The sequence below is a fragment of the Camelus bactrianus genome, chromosome 6 (genome assembly GCF_048773025.1).
Source record: "Camelus bactrianus isolate YW-2024 breed Bactrian camel chromosome 6, ASM4877302v1, whole genome shotgun sequence".
NCBI lineage: Eukaryota > Metazoa > Chordata > Mammalia > Artiodactyla > Camelidae > Camelus > Camelus bactrianus.
The window spans coordinates 93946370-93962891 of NC_133544.1; positions in this window are offsets into that span (position 1 = coordinate 93946370).

Here is a 16522-nt window from a genome sequence, read left to right on the forward strand (position 1 = left end):
ATTTAAATTAAAATTGCAGGGCATTCTGAAGCTTGACAGGGTTGAAATTCTTGCCACAGGCAGAAAGCAGTTATCAAAGGAAGGGAGCCGTAGCACCGTGTTAGGAAATTAACTTGGCAGTGAAGGCAGGGAGAGGAAGAAGCCTGGAGACGGTGAAATGAGTTTGGAGGCTGTGGAAATGGTCCAGGGATGAGCCGTGCTAAAGCCTGACCTGGCTGGTGATGGGGAACAGAATGGCGGGGTGGATGTGGAAGACATTTCAAGGCTTTGTAACTTTTGGATGGAGGGAGGGGCAGGGAGTGAGAGGGAAAAGACGAGAAGTTAATGGTTTCCTAGCAAAACCCACTATAGCAAACACTTTCCCTCACCCTTTCCCTAGTCATCAGTCTTTGGTTTGGGAGACGCAGTCCTCCAGCAGTGCATTTAGTGTCTCCTTTATTGACTCTGAGAGTCAATGATAGATGACCAGCTTTTCAAACGGGGTTAGTTATTTTTTAAAGGTACTCAGCCGTGTGCCGATAGACGAGCAAAAACCAGAGGAAACACACGGCATCTCTCTCTAGAGCAGGGCTCAGCAAACACTTTCTATAACAGACCAGACAGTAAATAGGCTTTGCTCGCTATGTGCTCGGTGGAGCATGAAAGCAGCCAGGACAACCTCTAAGCGAACGAGTGGGGCTGTGTTCCAATAAAAATCTATTTACAAAAAGAGGCATGAAGCTAGTCCGAGGACCACAGCTCACTGACTCCTCATCCAGAGCACCAATTTCGCTGGACGATTTGGGGGAAACGTTATTTTTGCTACCCAAGTGTTTACAAGGTCTCCTATTTCTAAGGTCACCTTCTCTTTAACATCCAACCAGCGCCGTTTCTCCAAATGCAGCTGTGTAATACACAAAGGCACACAAGCAAGGGGATGAATGGGGCTGGTACCAGCCTTTTTGTGATTCATTGCTCAGGGGGGACCTTGTTTTGTGGTTTGCATAGAGGTACCATACATGCTCCTGGCACCCTTGATACACTCTCACTCCCTCCCCGCCTGGCCCCAATAGCTGTCTCCCTCTCCAGCAGTTCTCAGGGTACTGGGGACAGTTTTTGTTTACCAGGTGATGGTTTGCCGTCTCTCCACTGGTCACCTTGGAACTCCTTCCCCGGGATGCTCCCCTGGTCCACTTTCCCACAAAGGTGAACTCTCTCTTTATGCCAAGTTACTACTCAGACAAGGCCAGCAGGCGTACTAGACCTGACTGAGGCTGGATGCAAACAAGAGAATTACAGCTCGGAAAAGGAAAGCTGACGTCAGCCGTCAGCCATCACTGTCCTCGTGTGCCTTGACTGAAGTCAGCCTTTTAGATTATTAGTGAGTCACAACACTTGGTCAGAAACATTGGATCTGGATCACTTGCCTGCCTCTGAGCTCCCTTCAGAGGTCCCAGCCTCACACCTGTTGCCCGAAGAACCTAGATCCTTAGAGTTCTCCAGTGAGCAAATTAGGATTTTCATGGAAGTGAATGCACCATTTGAATACATTTCAAAACACACAACTTGGAGGAACATTTGCCTTTGCTCCAAGTAGCTCTGGGTGGTGCTGTCAGGCTCCTGGGTACAAGGCCATTTGGTGCCCTCACTAGAGAAATCAGAAAACATAAATGAGTTCTCACCCTCTTTTTGAAACCCTGTCCTCAGTTTCCCCAGGTGACATGAAGGTTGAGGCTGCTCCGTCTAGAAAATTTTGCCTTCCTGCCATGTCTACACCCTGGTTCTCCTAAAACGTAAGGGCTTATCTTCTCTTGGAAATTCTGGTCCTTATAAATCCCAGATCCGATTTGTTCATTCAGGTCTTAGGTATTCCAGACCCAGAGCTCACCAGGCACCTCTGTATGGAAGACACTGCCCTGCCTTTCCCAGGGAGTGAGAGGCCTTGTCATCGGAGGCTGAAAACAGGGACATCCAGCCTCAAGGCCATTTGTCCCTCTCCCCAGCCTCTGAGCTTGGAAAGCCTCTTGTAGTGGATTTGTCTGTTTGTAAAGTTGCCCAAGTTGCTTTGAGATTTTCCAACTGAATGTTGCTTTGTGAATATAAAGCAAGAACTTTTTTTTCTGACTTAAAAAAACCAACTTGAAAACAAAACGTAGAACAAAGTTATGGCACCAGAGGTAGAATTTGCAGGTGGAGAGGGCATCCAGTCGCTCCGAGTTCAGCTTTGAGGTCTCTCACTGGGTCCAGGGATGTGCTTATTGGTCCTCTGGGCCCAAGGCAGCTGCCGCTTCCTGGCTTCCCAGTTGACACGGGCTGGCCTTGGCACCCAGCACTAAACATAAAGGCAGTATTACCCGTAGATCGGGGCAGCTGAGGTCCCTGTCCTAAACCCTCTGCTTTCAGGACCATCTGCTCAGGCTCTCCTCTGGCTGGCCCCCCTCCCTGCCCCATGGAGTGAGAACCAGGTGCCAGGGGCACCAGGGACAAGGAGGGCCTCCCAGATCAGGCTCTGGGTACCTGGGGCTCTGGAATCCTTGGCTAAAGTGACCCCATGCCCTCTTCTAGGGCCTCTGATGAACTCTTCCCGAGACCCATCCTCCCAAAGGTGGGCCCAACAGGTGGCCGAGGGGGCTCTGGTGGGAGCCTGCAAATGAAGCTGTGGGCCAGGGAGCCCTTGTTTAAATTCCTGCCTTGGGTCTCTGCAGATGTTAAGAGGAGGCTTGCCCAAAGAAGAGCAGATGGGAAACACCAAGAGAAAACACAAAAATCATGAAACCAACGCATCTAGCAGAACTCCTGTTTTGGAGTAGGGAGAAAAGTCAGGGCATGGATAAACCTGGACTTAACGCTTAATTTTTCATTTTAAAAGTCAGATAAAAATGGATTATTCCAATCACTGGGATTCATGCTTTGGAAAAATAGTGACCACAGGTCCCTGCGTTAGTGTGAGGCACTGCGTTAGGATGTGGGCCCTGTCTAGTGGAAGGAGGCGCCTCGTACATGCTGCTATGATGGTGCTTCCTCTGTTTTCCTCCAGCTGGCCCCTAAGGTAATGCTCAAAGCCTTATCTTTTCCTTCATTTGTCTTATACTGCCTGGTGAGATATAGTTAATAAAACAGACACCAGGATGTTTTTAAATGTCAAGTTAGCCAAGCTAACAACCGCTCTCTCACATTATGAGAGCAAACTGCAGTTCAGGATCAAAAGCAAGCTTTTCAACTTTCCAGAGCTGCCAGAAGCCCTGAGGGGTGTGCACCAGGTAAGCGAGGAGACAAGCTTTGAATGTGAACAGTATTGTCACAGCTCACGCTGGACCCCAGCTGGGGGCATCTGTCCAGCTTGATGAGGGTGTGATTTGATCTGTCTTGTCTGAAGAGAAATGAAGAGCTGAAAACCCACGCTGATGAGCCCCGCAAGCCGCTAAGACAGCGAACCACACTACCTGTGGACAGTCCTCAAAGGCCGGTGGAGCTGGGGGTGGTGTGGTTCATGCCAGAAGTCACAGCCGTCATCCCTTACCCTTGTAGAGCACTTTGTTTTTTCCACAGGATTTCCCAACATCCCTGTTTGGAGACAGAGCAGTGCTCGCCACGCGGAGCACCCAGGGATGGAACCTTCGGCATCCCCCAGTCTCCCACTTGGAGCATTTGGGGGCTGGGCATGCTCAGTGCCCATCAGAGGCTGCTGGGATTCAGCTGTGCCACCCCCTGCAAGGCCCCTACCCAGAGTAGGAGCCACAAGGCCTTCAGGGAAACCGTCACCCCTGGACCCCGGGTGCAGCCCCTCCCATCAGAGCCCAGCTAATGGGGACACTGTCGTGCTTGTGCCCTTGGGTACGGGGTTTTGTCTCTCCTCTGCCTGCCCCTGAGGAACAGCTGCTCCTAACACAGGTGGGCACCGGGAGACCCACGTTCAGAGCTGCAGACGTCTGGAAGGGAGGTCTGGTCTGCAGATCTGGGTGGAGGGAATGGTCCTGGACACGTGGCACCTCTCAGGGATTACGGCCAGATGTCCATCCACCTTGTGGGTGTTCAGGCTGACACGCTCAGAAGAGGTGCAGGCAGCCAGCCAAAGTCACCCAAATGATCACAACTACCATTTACGGAGGGTCTCCAGGCACTTAGTGTGTATAGTATCTCATTTAATCCACACAGCATCTTGCATTAGTTTTATTATTTCCACTTCACAGGTACGGAAGTTGAAGCTTAGTGAGATGAAGAAATTTCCCAAAGGCGTGCAGCTGGAAGTCGTGGAACAAAGGGCTTTCTATCCAAGTTCAAAGAGCAAGCCCTGGGCGGAGGGTGCTCCCAGGGCATTGTCTAGGGAGATTTAGTTCACCTCTACAATTGTCACACTTGCAAGCACTGTCACATAAGATTCCACAAAACTCACAGTATGGCAACCTCCTGGCCCCTGGAGGCAGAGTCCAGCCTGGCATGCCTCACTCCCACAGTCTGGGTCTCCCGGTCCACACCTTCCAGAGGCTTCTCTGCAGTTGCCAGGACTGAGCCTGAGACAGTGCCAGGTGCTGTTTGTCAGCTTCTGCTTCGTTCAGTAGCACATGGGACTCCGGCCGGGGATGTGCCAGGAAAAACATGATTCTCCGAAAGGCCTGTGTATCAGCTCTGTGGGCCAGAAACCACCCCTGGGGCGTAGCAGCTCTCAGAAACCAAGGCCTAGGTGTTTTCTCAAAGGACAACAGCCTTCTCTCTTTAGTTCTATTTTAGGCTGCCCCGCTCTTTCCCGGTAGAGGAGGAAAGACACTGCGCATGCCTCCCTTCCAGTCCTGTGGTTTTGAACCCTCCTGGAAGACAGAGAGAACGCATCCCCAAGGGGGCCAAGGTGGGGCTGGGGGAGTCCAGGACTGGGGGTCCGATGTCTGGGACTGATGCTGGGTCCTTCAGGAGGATGGTGTGCAAATCATAAGTCGATTGAGACACACCATGTGCTCAGAGTGGACGGCACGTGAGAAGGGGAAGGGCCTCGGGTCCAGGGCTGTGAAACTGAAGGCGGGGGGGACGGGCTCCTGCCATGGGAATCAGCAGACTCCAGGTGGAAAAGAATTGAGGGGGCAGGAGCTGGCTAGAGATGACAGGGGCACGTGGAGCTGGCTGTTCTGGTGGCTGGGCCTGCGGATTCATCAGAGTTAAAGGAGAGAGATGGGCTGTCCCAACTATCCACTCCTATGAGGCATACATACCAGTTCACCGCAAAACCCTACAGGATTCAAAACAAACCTCTGCCCACACTGGCCTTGCCTCCACCAGCCAAAAAAGTCCAATGCGGCTCCCGCCTACCTCTCTGCCCGACTAAGCCCCTTTCCCTCCTCATAGGGTGCAGTCACTGGCTCTCTGCTCATCTCACCCAAACAAGCAAGTCATGTAAGAGTTACAGCCAGGGCTGCACGTCAGAAATTGACACGATATTGTAACATTGTAACATTACAGCCAGGAAGGAGAGGGAAACATAACTATCGGAGAAATAGGAACTAGGATTTGTGACAAGGCATCCCAGCATAGCTATGACAGCAGCAGATTAAAAACACAACAAAGCCACCCCATGCTGACACAGCTTTGGTGAAGCAGGGACATCTACTGCCGGTGACGTTGTAGACGGGTCCAACCTTTTGGGGGAAACGATGGAGCAATATATTTCAAGAGAGACAGAAATGTCCATGCCTGTTGAACCCCACGAAGCTGACTTTGCACAGCTAAGCTACAGAAAATGATACAAAAGAAGAAAAAAGCTACTTGCATAATAAAGACTTCCCTTGCATCATAATTTTTAACTGTGAAGGAACTGGAGAAATAGCCCAACTCTCCCTCACCAGGGGACTGTAAAGGAAATTATATTCACCGCCAGATGGAAATTATGACAAAAACTAACAGCAAGAGGAAACGCTTACCACATCATCATGCTTAGGAGAGCACAAAACTGTTCTCTGAAAATGCTGTAAAAACCACATAAATGTATGAATAAGGATGTGCTAAGGCAACAGAGAGAAAGAAAAATCACTGCTTATTAGGGTATTATTTTTATTAGAACATTGTTGATGTAATAAAAAAAATCTACAGAAATTGCTACCCTTCCTTTCAAACTCCTGATTCACTCTGTCCCTACCTGGTTTGTGGTACTTATTACATTGTGCCCTGAGGTGACTATTAAAATGTACTAATTTTAGCCCCCTGTGGACCATAAACTCCTCAGGGGTAAGGACTATGTTTTACTTTACTTTGTCTCACCTGAGCACTTGTATTTGCCTGGCACATAGTAAATGTTCAATAAATATTTATCAAGTGAATTCAACCACCCCAAGGATTAAATTATATTACGTTTAAAAATAAAACTCAACTGATCATTCACCCCCCCCTTGTCTCCTGGCAAAAAGCACTGCGATATCAATGTTATTTGCAAAGGCTTCCTGGGAAGGAAAATTCCCATTGGAAAAGTTAGCATTTTACGTCTGGAGCGAAACACAGAAGCAGCAACACAGGCAACACGTGCAAGTCTGCTGAGGCTTTTTTGGGGAGTGGGCAGGGAGGTTCATTCACTCATTTATTTATTTAACGGAGGCACTGGGGATGGAGCCCAGGACCTCGTGCATGCCATGCATGCGCTCTACCACTGAGCTACACCTCCCCGCTTCCATGTATTTTGTTTGCAGTGGGAAACTGACATCTTTTTTTTCAGTCTCCCTTAATGAGAGTAACAATGTCACCGCGTTAATATTCAACTACACTCAGGTGGAGGTGAAATCCTCTGCCTGCTTTCCTGTTAGAGCTGCCTCCCATTTTGCTCACTTATATCCCTCTCGGCTTTATTTTGTGCCCTTTAAATTGTCTTCCTCAAGCACAAAATTCTGCATCAACTAAAAATTAATTTAGAGATAGATGGTACTTAGTCCCAACTACAAGATCCCACCCGTTCTCATCATCTGGGGCTTGTACGGTTAAGCATTAAGCGGTAACAGATGTTCCCTGCAGGAGACTCAATTTCTAGGACAGCTTCATCATTACCTCTAAAAAACAGTCTTTTTGTTTTCCCCTTTTGTTCTTGCATTAAAAAAAAGAACATTATCTAGGTTTGAAAAGAGCTAAAATTCTACATTTGGAAGGATAGTTTAGTGACAGATGCTTTTTCTTTTACCCAGATAAGGGAAATCGTGGAAACTGAGATTATGTTTTCCAGGTTCGCTGTGTATTATATGTATTTCTATATTAAATGAATATTTTAATATATGTGTGTTGTGAATGAAATAAAGCCACAGATTCTTTGCAGTTCCTCCCACCAAGAAGTGGAGTCTCTTTTCTTACCCTTTGAATCTGGTCTGGCCTTGTGACTCGCTTTGACCGATAACAGGTTTCTGAAGTGGCATCCTGAGAGCTCAGGCGCACAGACCTCAAGAGGACTAGTGTCTTCTGCCTTTGCCACTGGGAATGCTACCCTGAGACCGTCCATCAAAGGAGCCAGCCTACCCTGCTGGAGGGGGAGAGGCACCTGGCGGAGAACCAGACACCAACTGCCAGACACGACTCAGGCTATTTTGCACCTTTCAGCTCAGCTGAACTCCGGGTGAAGGCAGCTGCATGCATGAGCCCAGGTGAGACCAGCAGAACCACCGCCCAGCTAGTCCACAATATTGTGAAAAATAATAAATCATTTTGTTTTAAGCCACTAGGTTTTGGGGGTGATTTGTTAAATAGCAACAGATAAGTGAAAGGACGTGGCATCCCCAAGTCACTGAGAGAGAGAGAGAGAGAGAGAGAGCGAGGGAGGGAGAGGGAGTGTGTGTGTGTGTGTGTGTGCATGCGCGTGTAAATCCATATATGTGTATTTTTAAAGAAGTAATTGCTTAGACCTTAAAGCCAACTGTCCCCTTTGGATGTCCTCCCCATGCAGAGTGCATATTAGAAAAGGGCTTTTTAACTAACATCCATTTATGATAAAAACTCACAACAAAATGAGAGGGAACATAACTCAATATAATAAAGGTCACATATGACAAGCCCACAGCCGGCAAACATACTTAATGGTGAAAAGCTAACGCTTTTCCTTAAAGATCAGGAATAAGACAAGGATGCTCACTCTGACCACTTTTGTTCAGCACAGTATTGGAAGTCGTACCCACAGGAGAGAAGAAAAAGAAAGAAAAGGAATCCAGTTAGAAAGGAAGAAGTAAAACTGTCACTGTTTGCAGATGCCATGACATCATGTATAGAAAATCCTAAAGATGCCACCAAAAAGCTATTAGAACTAATCCATGAATCCAGTACAGTTACATGACACAAAATTAATATACAGAAATCTGTTGCATTTCTATGCACTAATAACAAACTATCATAAAGAGAAATTATGAAAACAATCCTATTTACATCTGCATCAAAAAGAATAAAATACCTAGGATAAAATCTAACCAAGGAGGTAAAAAACCTGTACTCAGAAAGCTGTAAGACATTAATGAAAGAAATTGAAGATGACACAAATGGAAAGATCTACTCATGGGTTGGAGGAATCAGTGGTTAAAATAACCATACTACCCAAGGCAGTCTACAAATTTAATTCAACCTCTATGAAAATATCAATCTCATTTTCCACAGAACTAGAACAAAAAATTCTAAAATTTGTATGGAGACACAAAAGACCCTGAATAGTCAAGGCAATTTTGAGAAAGAAGAAAGCTGGAAGTGTCACACTTCCTGATGGCAAAGTACACCACAAAGCTATCATCATCAAAACAGTATGGTACCAACACAGAAAACAGATACATAGATCAATGGAACAGAATAGAGAGCCAAGAAATGAACTCACATTTATATGGGCAATTAATCTATGACAAAGGAGGCAAGAATCTACAATAGGGAAAAAACAGCCTCTTCAATAAATGGTGCTGGGAAAACTGGACAGCTCCATGCAAAAGAATCAAACTGGGCTGCTCTCTCACATCACACACAAAAATAAATTCAACATGGATTACAGACTTACATGTAAGACCTGAAAGCATAAAACATTCAGAAGAAAACATAGGCAGTAAGCTCTATATTAGTCTTAGTAATAGTTTTTGGATCTGTTTTCTCAGGCAAGGGAAACAAAAACAAAGTTAAACAAATGGGACTACATCAAACTAAAAAGTTTGTGCACAGTGAAAAAACCTATCAACAAAATGGAAAAGCAGCCTGCTGAATGGGGGAAAGATACATACAAATGCTATCTCTGATAAGGGGTTAATATCCAAAATATACCAAGAACTCATAAAACTCAACATCAAAAAAACAAACAATCCAATTAAAAAATGGGCAGAGGAACTGAATAGACATTTTTTCCAAAGAAAACCTGCAGACGGCCAACAGGTGCGTGAAAAGATGCTCAACATCACAAATTATCAGAGAAATGTAAATAAAAATGACCAGCACTATTTACAATAGCCAAGATATGAAAGCAACTTAAGTGTCCACCAACAGATGAAGGGATAAAGAAGATGTGGTATATATATGCAATGGAACATTACTCAGCCAACAAAAATGAAATCTAGGCGGGTGGGTATAGCTCAGTGGTAAAGCAATGCTTAGAATGCACAAGGTCCTGGGTTCAATCCTCAGTACCTTCATTAAAAAAAAAAAAAATATATATATATATATATATATATACACACACACACACACACACACACATACATACACACACTTTTTAAAAAAAAGCAGATAATTTTAGTAACATATTTAACCTGATATATCTAAAATACTATCATTTCAATATGTAATCAGTGTAAAAAAATCAATGAAACAGTTCCCCCTTTTTCATACCAAGTATTCAAAATCTGACGTGTATTTCACAGTTACAGCACATGCTCATTTTCACCAGCCACATTTCAAGAGCTCAGTAGTCACACGTGGCTAGTAGCTACTGTATTAGACAGCCCAGATGTACCTTCAAAATTGGATGGGAAAACACACACTGAGCAACCCTTGGTGTGCCAATCTTCATACGAGTGAACGCCCCTTGTGAAGGTGTCTGTGTCTTTCTGTGAGACTAGAGGAAGAGCCCTTGCACAGGGCTCTTTAAGGCTGCTGGGATGGTGCAGGGGAGCAGCAGACACTGGGCTGGGAGCCTGGAGGCAGACTCCAGCCCTATGAGCCCCTTACATAATCTTAGGAAAGTCACTTGACCTCCCAACGTTCTGGGGCCTCAGTTTCCCCTCTCTACCAAATGCGACGTTGGAACGGAAGCCTTTTAAGGGCCCCAGCAGAACTGATGATCCTGAGCTTTCCATCTCCCACGGCCAGTCTTCCTTGGAATAAGGACAGTGGCTGGTTCTCTGCTGAAGGGATGTGCCGCTGTCTGTCTTCCCAACATAGAGCACCAGAGCCTTTCACTAGAAACTGACTCCCGCATGTCCCACAGAGCCTGAACATAAACCTTTGTTCTTTTAGGGGAACCATGATTCTGCCTGAGGCCAGGCTGGCACCAGAGAAGTCCAGAGTCAGACAGAACCACAAACCAACTCCCCTGGGTGGCATGGTCTGGGTGGCGCTTTATTTATATGAATGCACACAGAGATGCTACAGTTCCGTCTGGACATATGATTATATGGTTTGGACGCCCTGTGGTCTTACAAGGAGTCAAGGGCACTGACTGGGAATGCCAGTTTGCACCAAATATACCGTGCCCTGCCTCAGTTTCCCTTTTTCTCACATTGGCAGCATAGCTGTCACTTATCTTGTAGGTATGACAGTTCTATCCTGGTCACCAAATCCCTTTTTAAAGAAATCCAGGCGTTTACTGAAAATGCTACATAACTCCAAGTTTTGAAGTACCTTTGGGTTAAAATTGGCTTTGAAATCAGGTGAGACCTCGGGCTCCAAGCCCTTTTCTTCCCTGAAGACCCAGTGGTACTAAGGAGGCCATGTGGCCGTGATTAGCCTGGGAGAGCCAAGGAAAAGGCAGAGAAATGGTAATTTGCATTTTGTTCATCAAGATCTTTCTGAAAGAGAGGCGGGTGAGTGGACCCCGGAAAGGAGGCTTGATGGCTGTTAACATTTTCCATCCCTTTGGAGGTGGGCACCAAGGGCACAGGATCTCAGCGATGGGAGGGAAGGGAAATGAAGGCTCTTTTTCTAATATAAACCTCTGTCAACAATCAGGAAGGGACACTTGTCAGGGCATCCTGATTCTTGGCAAATTATCACTGGACATAAATCTCTTAAAGAGACACATCACCACCCAAACCTTGCAGGATCGTTCAGAAATTACCTTTCCTGAGAGCTCATTTTCCTGAACTGTCTTTTGTTTGGTCTCCTCAAGTGTTGACATTTTCAGATATCATTTTGAATTTCAAAAGTAATTCAGAATTCAATTTAATAAGTCATGAACACACACACAATTTGGTAAAAATTCAAATACTATAAAAGGATATTCAACAAAAAGTAAATTATATTCCAGCCCAGCCAAACGCCAATCCATAAACAGTTTCCTGTGTATGATTCCAAAGCTATTCTAAGCAGAAGACGTATTTTTGGGGGCATTAAAAAAACTGGACTGTTTACTTTTCAAGCTGCTTTAACTCAAGACATGGTAGAAAGGTAGAAACCTGTGGATTAAAAAAAGAAGAAAAGGTCTGAGGTATAATTGTTTTAAATGATGTGTTGATGTGTTGAGTTTAAAAATATTTTGATGTGTCCCAATGCACGGAAAACAAAATGCTGTGAATCATTCACTGCCCCGAATAAACTGTCCGATATGATTATATATTTTTGTGTTCGCTTGGCAAGGTCACCCTAACAAGTTTATACAATAATATACAGAGAACAGAAAGCCACCAAATAAAGTGGAGTGAGCAGGGAGGGAGGGGAAGAGAGCAGATTGCAGACTGTTGGAGAACTGCCTCCTCCTAGAAAAGAGGTGCTGAGAGGGAAAAGGGACGAGAGACTGGAGAGGCAGGTCAGCCAAGCTCGGGGTCAGCACCTTTCTAGAAGACATTCTGCAACAGTGGAAGTGATTCGTTCTGCAACGTCCAGTATGGCAGCCACTGAGCACCTGAAATGTGACTAGTGTGACGGAGGGGTTGGATTTTTAATTCTTTAGCTTTAATTCATTTGAACTTAAGTAGCCACATGGGTTAGTGGTCACCATACCAGACAGGGCACCTCTGAGGTCTGCAGCATCTTTGGGAGGCATCAGTGCACACAGAGAGAGCAGAATGAAAAAGGGGGAGAGAATAAATGTGGGGAAAGTAAAAGCAGGCGTGGAAAGAAAGAAGGGAGGGGAGAGGAAGAGGGAGGAGAAAGAGAAACCGCTGGGTCTTGCCAGAGGAGCAGGAGAAGGAAGGAGAAGAAAAGGGCAAGCGGACGGAGCCAGGGAAGGAGATGGGAAAAGAGTGAGATGCAGTGAAAAGGCAGACAGCTGAGAACAACGGTCTTAAGTGACAATAGTAACCCTGTTCTACTAGAAGGGAGCCTGCCATCCCCAGCCTCTGGCATTTATTCTGAGGTCTCCGTGACAGCAGCGCTGGAATGGCCTCTGGAGGGTTAAATTCTGGAGCAACATCCCACCTGCACTGACCTTGGGAGGCCTGGGGCCTTAACTACTCAATCTGTGAGGGGAGCGGGGTCCAGGATTGAGTGCAAGGGCTCCTTCACCCTAACATGTAAGGTCAAATACTTTACTCCACGGAAAACCCACAGTTGTGATACACCGCTAGGTGTCACCATTAACCAAAATGAGTTTTCATTTTTTGACCTGCAAAATTTGGTCAAAGTTTCTTCTTTGAGTCTGTAACTGATCTACACAATTTATTTGGCTGCTTTCTCCACACCAAAAGCAAAGGGGTTTGTGCTCTGGGAGCCCACTGAACAGGAATACTCATTCGAATTTGGTTTATTTTTCTTTCCAGTTGAAACTGTTAAATACTAGAAACATGATGTGCATACACACTCAGTTGCTTGTTTGTTCATTCATTAAAGATTTACTATGTGCCAAGCAGGGCTCTCATGTACAGCTACATCAGTTGTGCACTGCACAAATCCTGGGGGCCACTGTTCACACAGATGTCAATGTGAAGGTGTTTTCTGAAGCTGTTCAGCCCAGAAAATCTGCAAAACTCTGGTCTGGGCTTGGGGACAAAACGATGGTCCCTCTGTTCCCCTTCCTGTTTTCTCTTGTAGGGAAGACTGTTAGTCTAAAATCTTCTTTGTAACTAGAAATATCTGTGCCCTATATATATTTTGAGAGTTAAATATACCACATGTAGCTTTACAACTTCCAGCCTCATAAGAACTAAATTTTCACTTTTTTTTTTAAAGAACAGACTTACCCCTCACTGAGCATATTTTATGACTAAAGCAATGTACCAGAAAAATCAAGGCATGATCTTTGCCCTCAAGGAATTCAAGAAGAGGCTTGTTCACATCTAAGACATGAAATAACATCCTCAAGTTTTGCATCTCTCAACCTGACCTTGAACAGAACAGGAGTAGCAGCAACTGAACAGGAACCTAGGGACCAGGCCCTCGAGATCTAGCCAGGGTACACTTTCCTGGGAAATGGACCAGTTAGGTTTTGCTGTGTCACAAGCCTCCCGGAACCCTCGTGGCTTAAAACAGCAAATGTTCATTATTTCTCAAGATTCTGTAAGTCCTTTGGAGAGTTTTTCTGGTCTAGGTCAGTGTGGTGGGCCTCTGAGGTCTGTAATGACTCATCTGGAGGTGGCTGGCCTCTCTCACATACTTGGAGATTGACAGGCTGGTTGGTCAAAGGGGACACAGCTAGGATGACGCATCTCTGCTCCATGTGATCACTCATCTTCCAGCAGGCTAACGCACATGGTGGTCTCACCACGGTGGCCTCAGGGCACCGAGGAGCAGTAAGAAAGGGCTAGCTCCAATATGCAAGCATTTAACATTTTCTGCGTGTGTCATATTTACTCTTGTCTCATTGGCCAGAGCAAGTTACATAGCCAAGCCTGAGTCAGCGGGAAACGTATGACTCAAGGAGATGGGCCCAGGAAGGTATGAAAAAATTGAGGGCCATTGCTGCAACAGTCCACTGAAGAAAATTAATTTAATTTCTCTTTATCTCCGTTTTCACCAAAATGATGATAATACCTTCTTGACCCATTGTCCAGGGATGCAAAAAGAATAAACACACAGAAGACACTGCTGTATATCATTCAAAGAAAAGGAACTATATAAACATTATTAATTTTACTTGTTTCTTCATTTACGTTTTTCATGTCTCCTCCATAACATGACTAGGATAACCCGCTTAGTGGAAATTCCTACCAAAGGTAATATGTTCAAAATAAATGTCCATTTGTCTCATAATATTCACCTGTAAATAGATGCAGTTCAAGGGCTGTGAGAGTATTATTCAGGAACAGAGACTCAGGAACGTCTCTGCACATGCTGACTTCCACAGTTGCCCCTAGACGTTAGACTTTGCAGGTACATTTTGTTTTAAATAGTTGCTCAACACTGCACAGATCGAACACTTGTTTCTGCAGCACTCAAAAGATTTATCAGATAACAAAGAGAATGACTAGGAGTTTACACCATCTGTTCTCATTCCTATTCACATGTTGCTGAGTATTGCTTAAGACAATGACACTTCTGCAAAAATTCACATTCAATCCTACGGGTAAGAGCAAGGTTAGGGAAGAGCTTTACTTCATCCTTACTAATGACTACCTTTTCCTATAATTTGTGACCTCTATCATTTTGTTTGATGAATTAAAATTCATTGAGCATCTACTACGTGTGAAAAACTGCTGCAAAGGCAGAAATGAATAAAACACCTCCTGGAGGTCACTGTCTAGTGGCATATTCAGAGAACTAACAATAAACTATAGGGCAAATCTGACAGAGAAGTGCTGTGGGGAGCACTGGGGAAGACATGACATCCCCCCATGGGATGAATTTGAGAAGTCTTCTTAATGAGTTGTTCTGAGCCTTGATGAATGCGTAGGATTTCTCAACGAGGAGAAAGGGTAAGGGAGCTCTACTTACGGTAATTGTATGGGAAATAGATTAGGCGTAAAGCACACATGGCCAGGAAATGGTCTGAATGTGGGATACGTTATGGTAAGCGGAAAAGGAAATAAGGCCAGCTTGCCAAAGACCTTTGAATGCACTTATTAAAGAGCTTACGATGAGGGCCTTCAAATGGCCAATGATCAGAACGTTCTCATGATCGTAACTATTCTAGAAATATCAGTATGGTTTCTGGATCCTGACAAAATAGCAGCCCATTTAAGACTGCCATCCCCCTCAACCCAAATTTGGGAGTGCCTCAGAAATGGGGCAGTTGGTGGATCTGAGTGATTAATGTAAAAACTGTGAGAAGCCTCTCGAAGAACAGCAAATAGTTGGGTTCCAGGGTATGTATGTCTGTGACTGCGGTTTACAGAGGAAGAGCAAAGATGCCACAGATGGGGAAGCTTTTATGTGGGGCTCTTTTTCTCCCTCATATTTTCACGGGCAGATCATTGTCTGCCCCAGCTCCACTATAAGACAAAACAGTATCACCAGTCCTGCAGCAGCTTGTGAGCCTGCTGTATTAGGGAAGGCTCAACCCACGGGGACAGGAAGAAGATAACAGGCACAGAAAGGCTGATATTCCTTCTAAGAACAGTAACTGCTACTACTCAGCAGAGCACTTGCTCTTGGCCAATGTGATAAGACATGAAAAGAAGTAACAGGTAGAAGGACTTGAAAAGTGACAAAGCTGTCATTATTTACAGGTGATCTGATTATCTACATAGAAAATCTCAAAGAAATAATAGAAAAATCTTTAGAACTACTGCGTATGGTCTGCAAGGATGTCAGGAACAAGACTTGCTTACAAAATTCAGTGGCATTTTCTACATCAGCAATATTCAACCAGAAAATATAACAGAAAATAAGATACCTTTCACAAAGGCAATGAAACTATAAAGTACCTTAAAATCAACTTAGCAGAAAGTTCAAAATAAATTTTGGGAGAGAAATGTAGAACTATTAAAGGACAAAAAACTTGAATAAGCAAAGAGGTATGCTGTATTGGTGGACAAGACTCCTTCCTTGTAAAGATACCAATTCTCCCAAAGTTAATTTAAAAATTCAAGGCAATTTCAATACATTTCCAACACATTGTTTTTAGTGTTACTGTTTTATTTTAATTCATTTTTCTTCCAGTTTTATTGAGATATAATTGTCATACAGCACTGTGTAAGTTTAAGGTGTAACAGCATAGTGATTTGACTTACACACATCATGAACTGATGATCACAGTAAGTTTAGTGAACATCTGTCATCTCATACAGATAAAACATTGAAGAGATAGAAAAAAATTTTTTCCTTGTGATGAGAACTCAGGATTTACTATCTTAACAACTTTCATATATAACATACAGCAGTGTTAACTATATTTATCCTTCAACACATTTTTTTGAGGGGGAAAAAAAAGCATATTCAAACAGACATTTCTCCAGTGAAGACATACAAATGGGCAACAGGCACATGAAAAGATGCTCAATATCACTCTTTATCAGAGAAACTCAAATCAAAACTACAA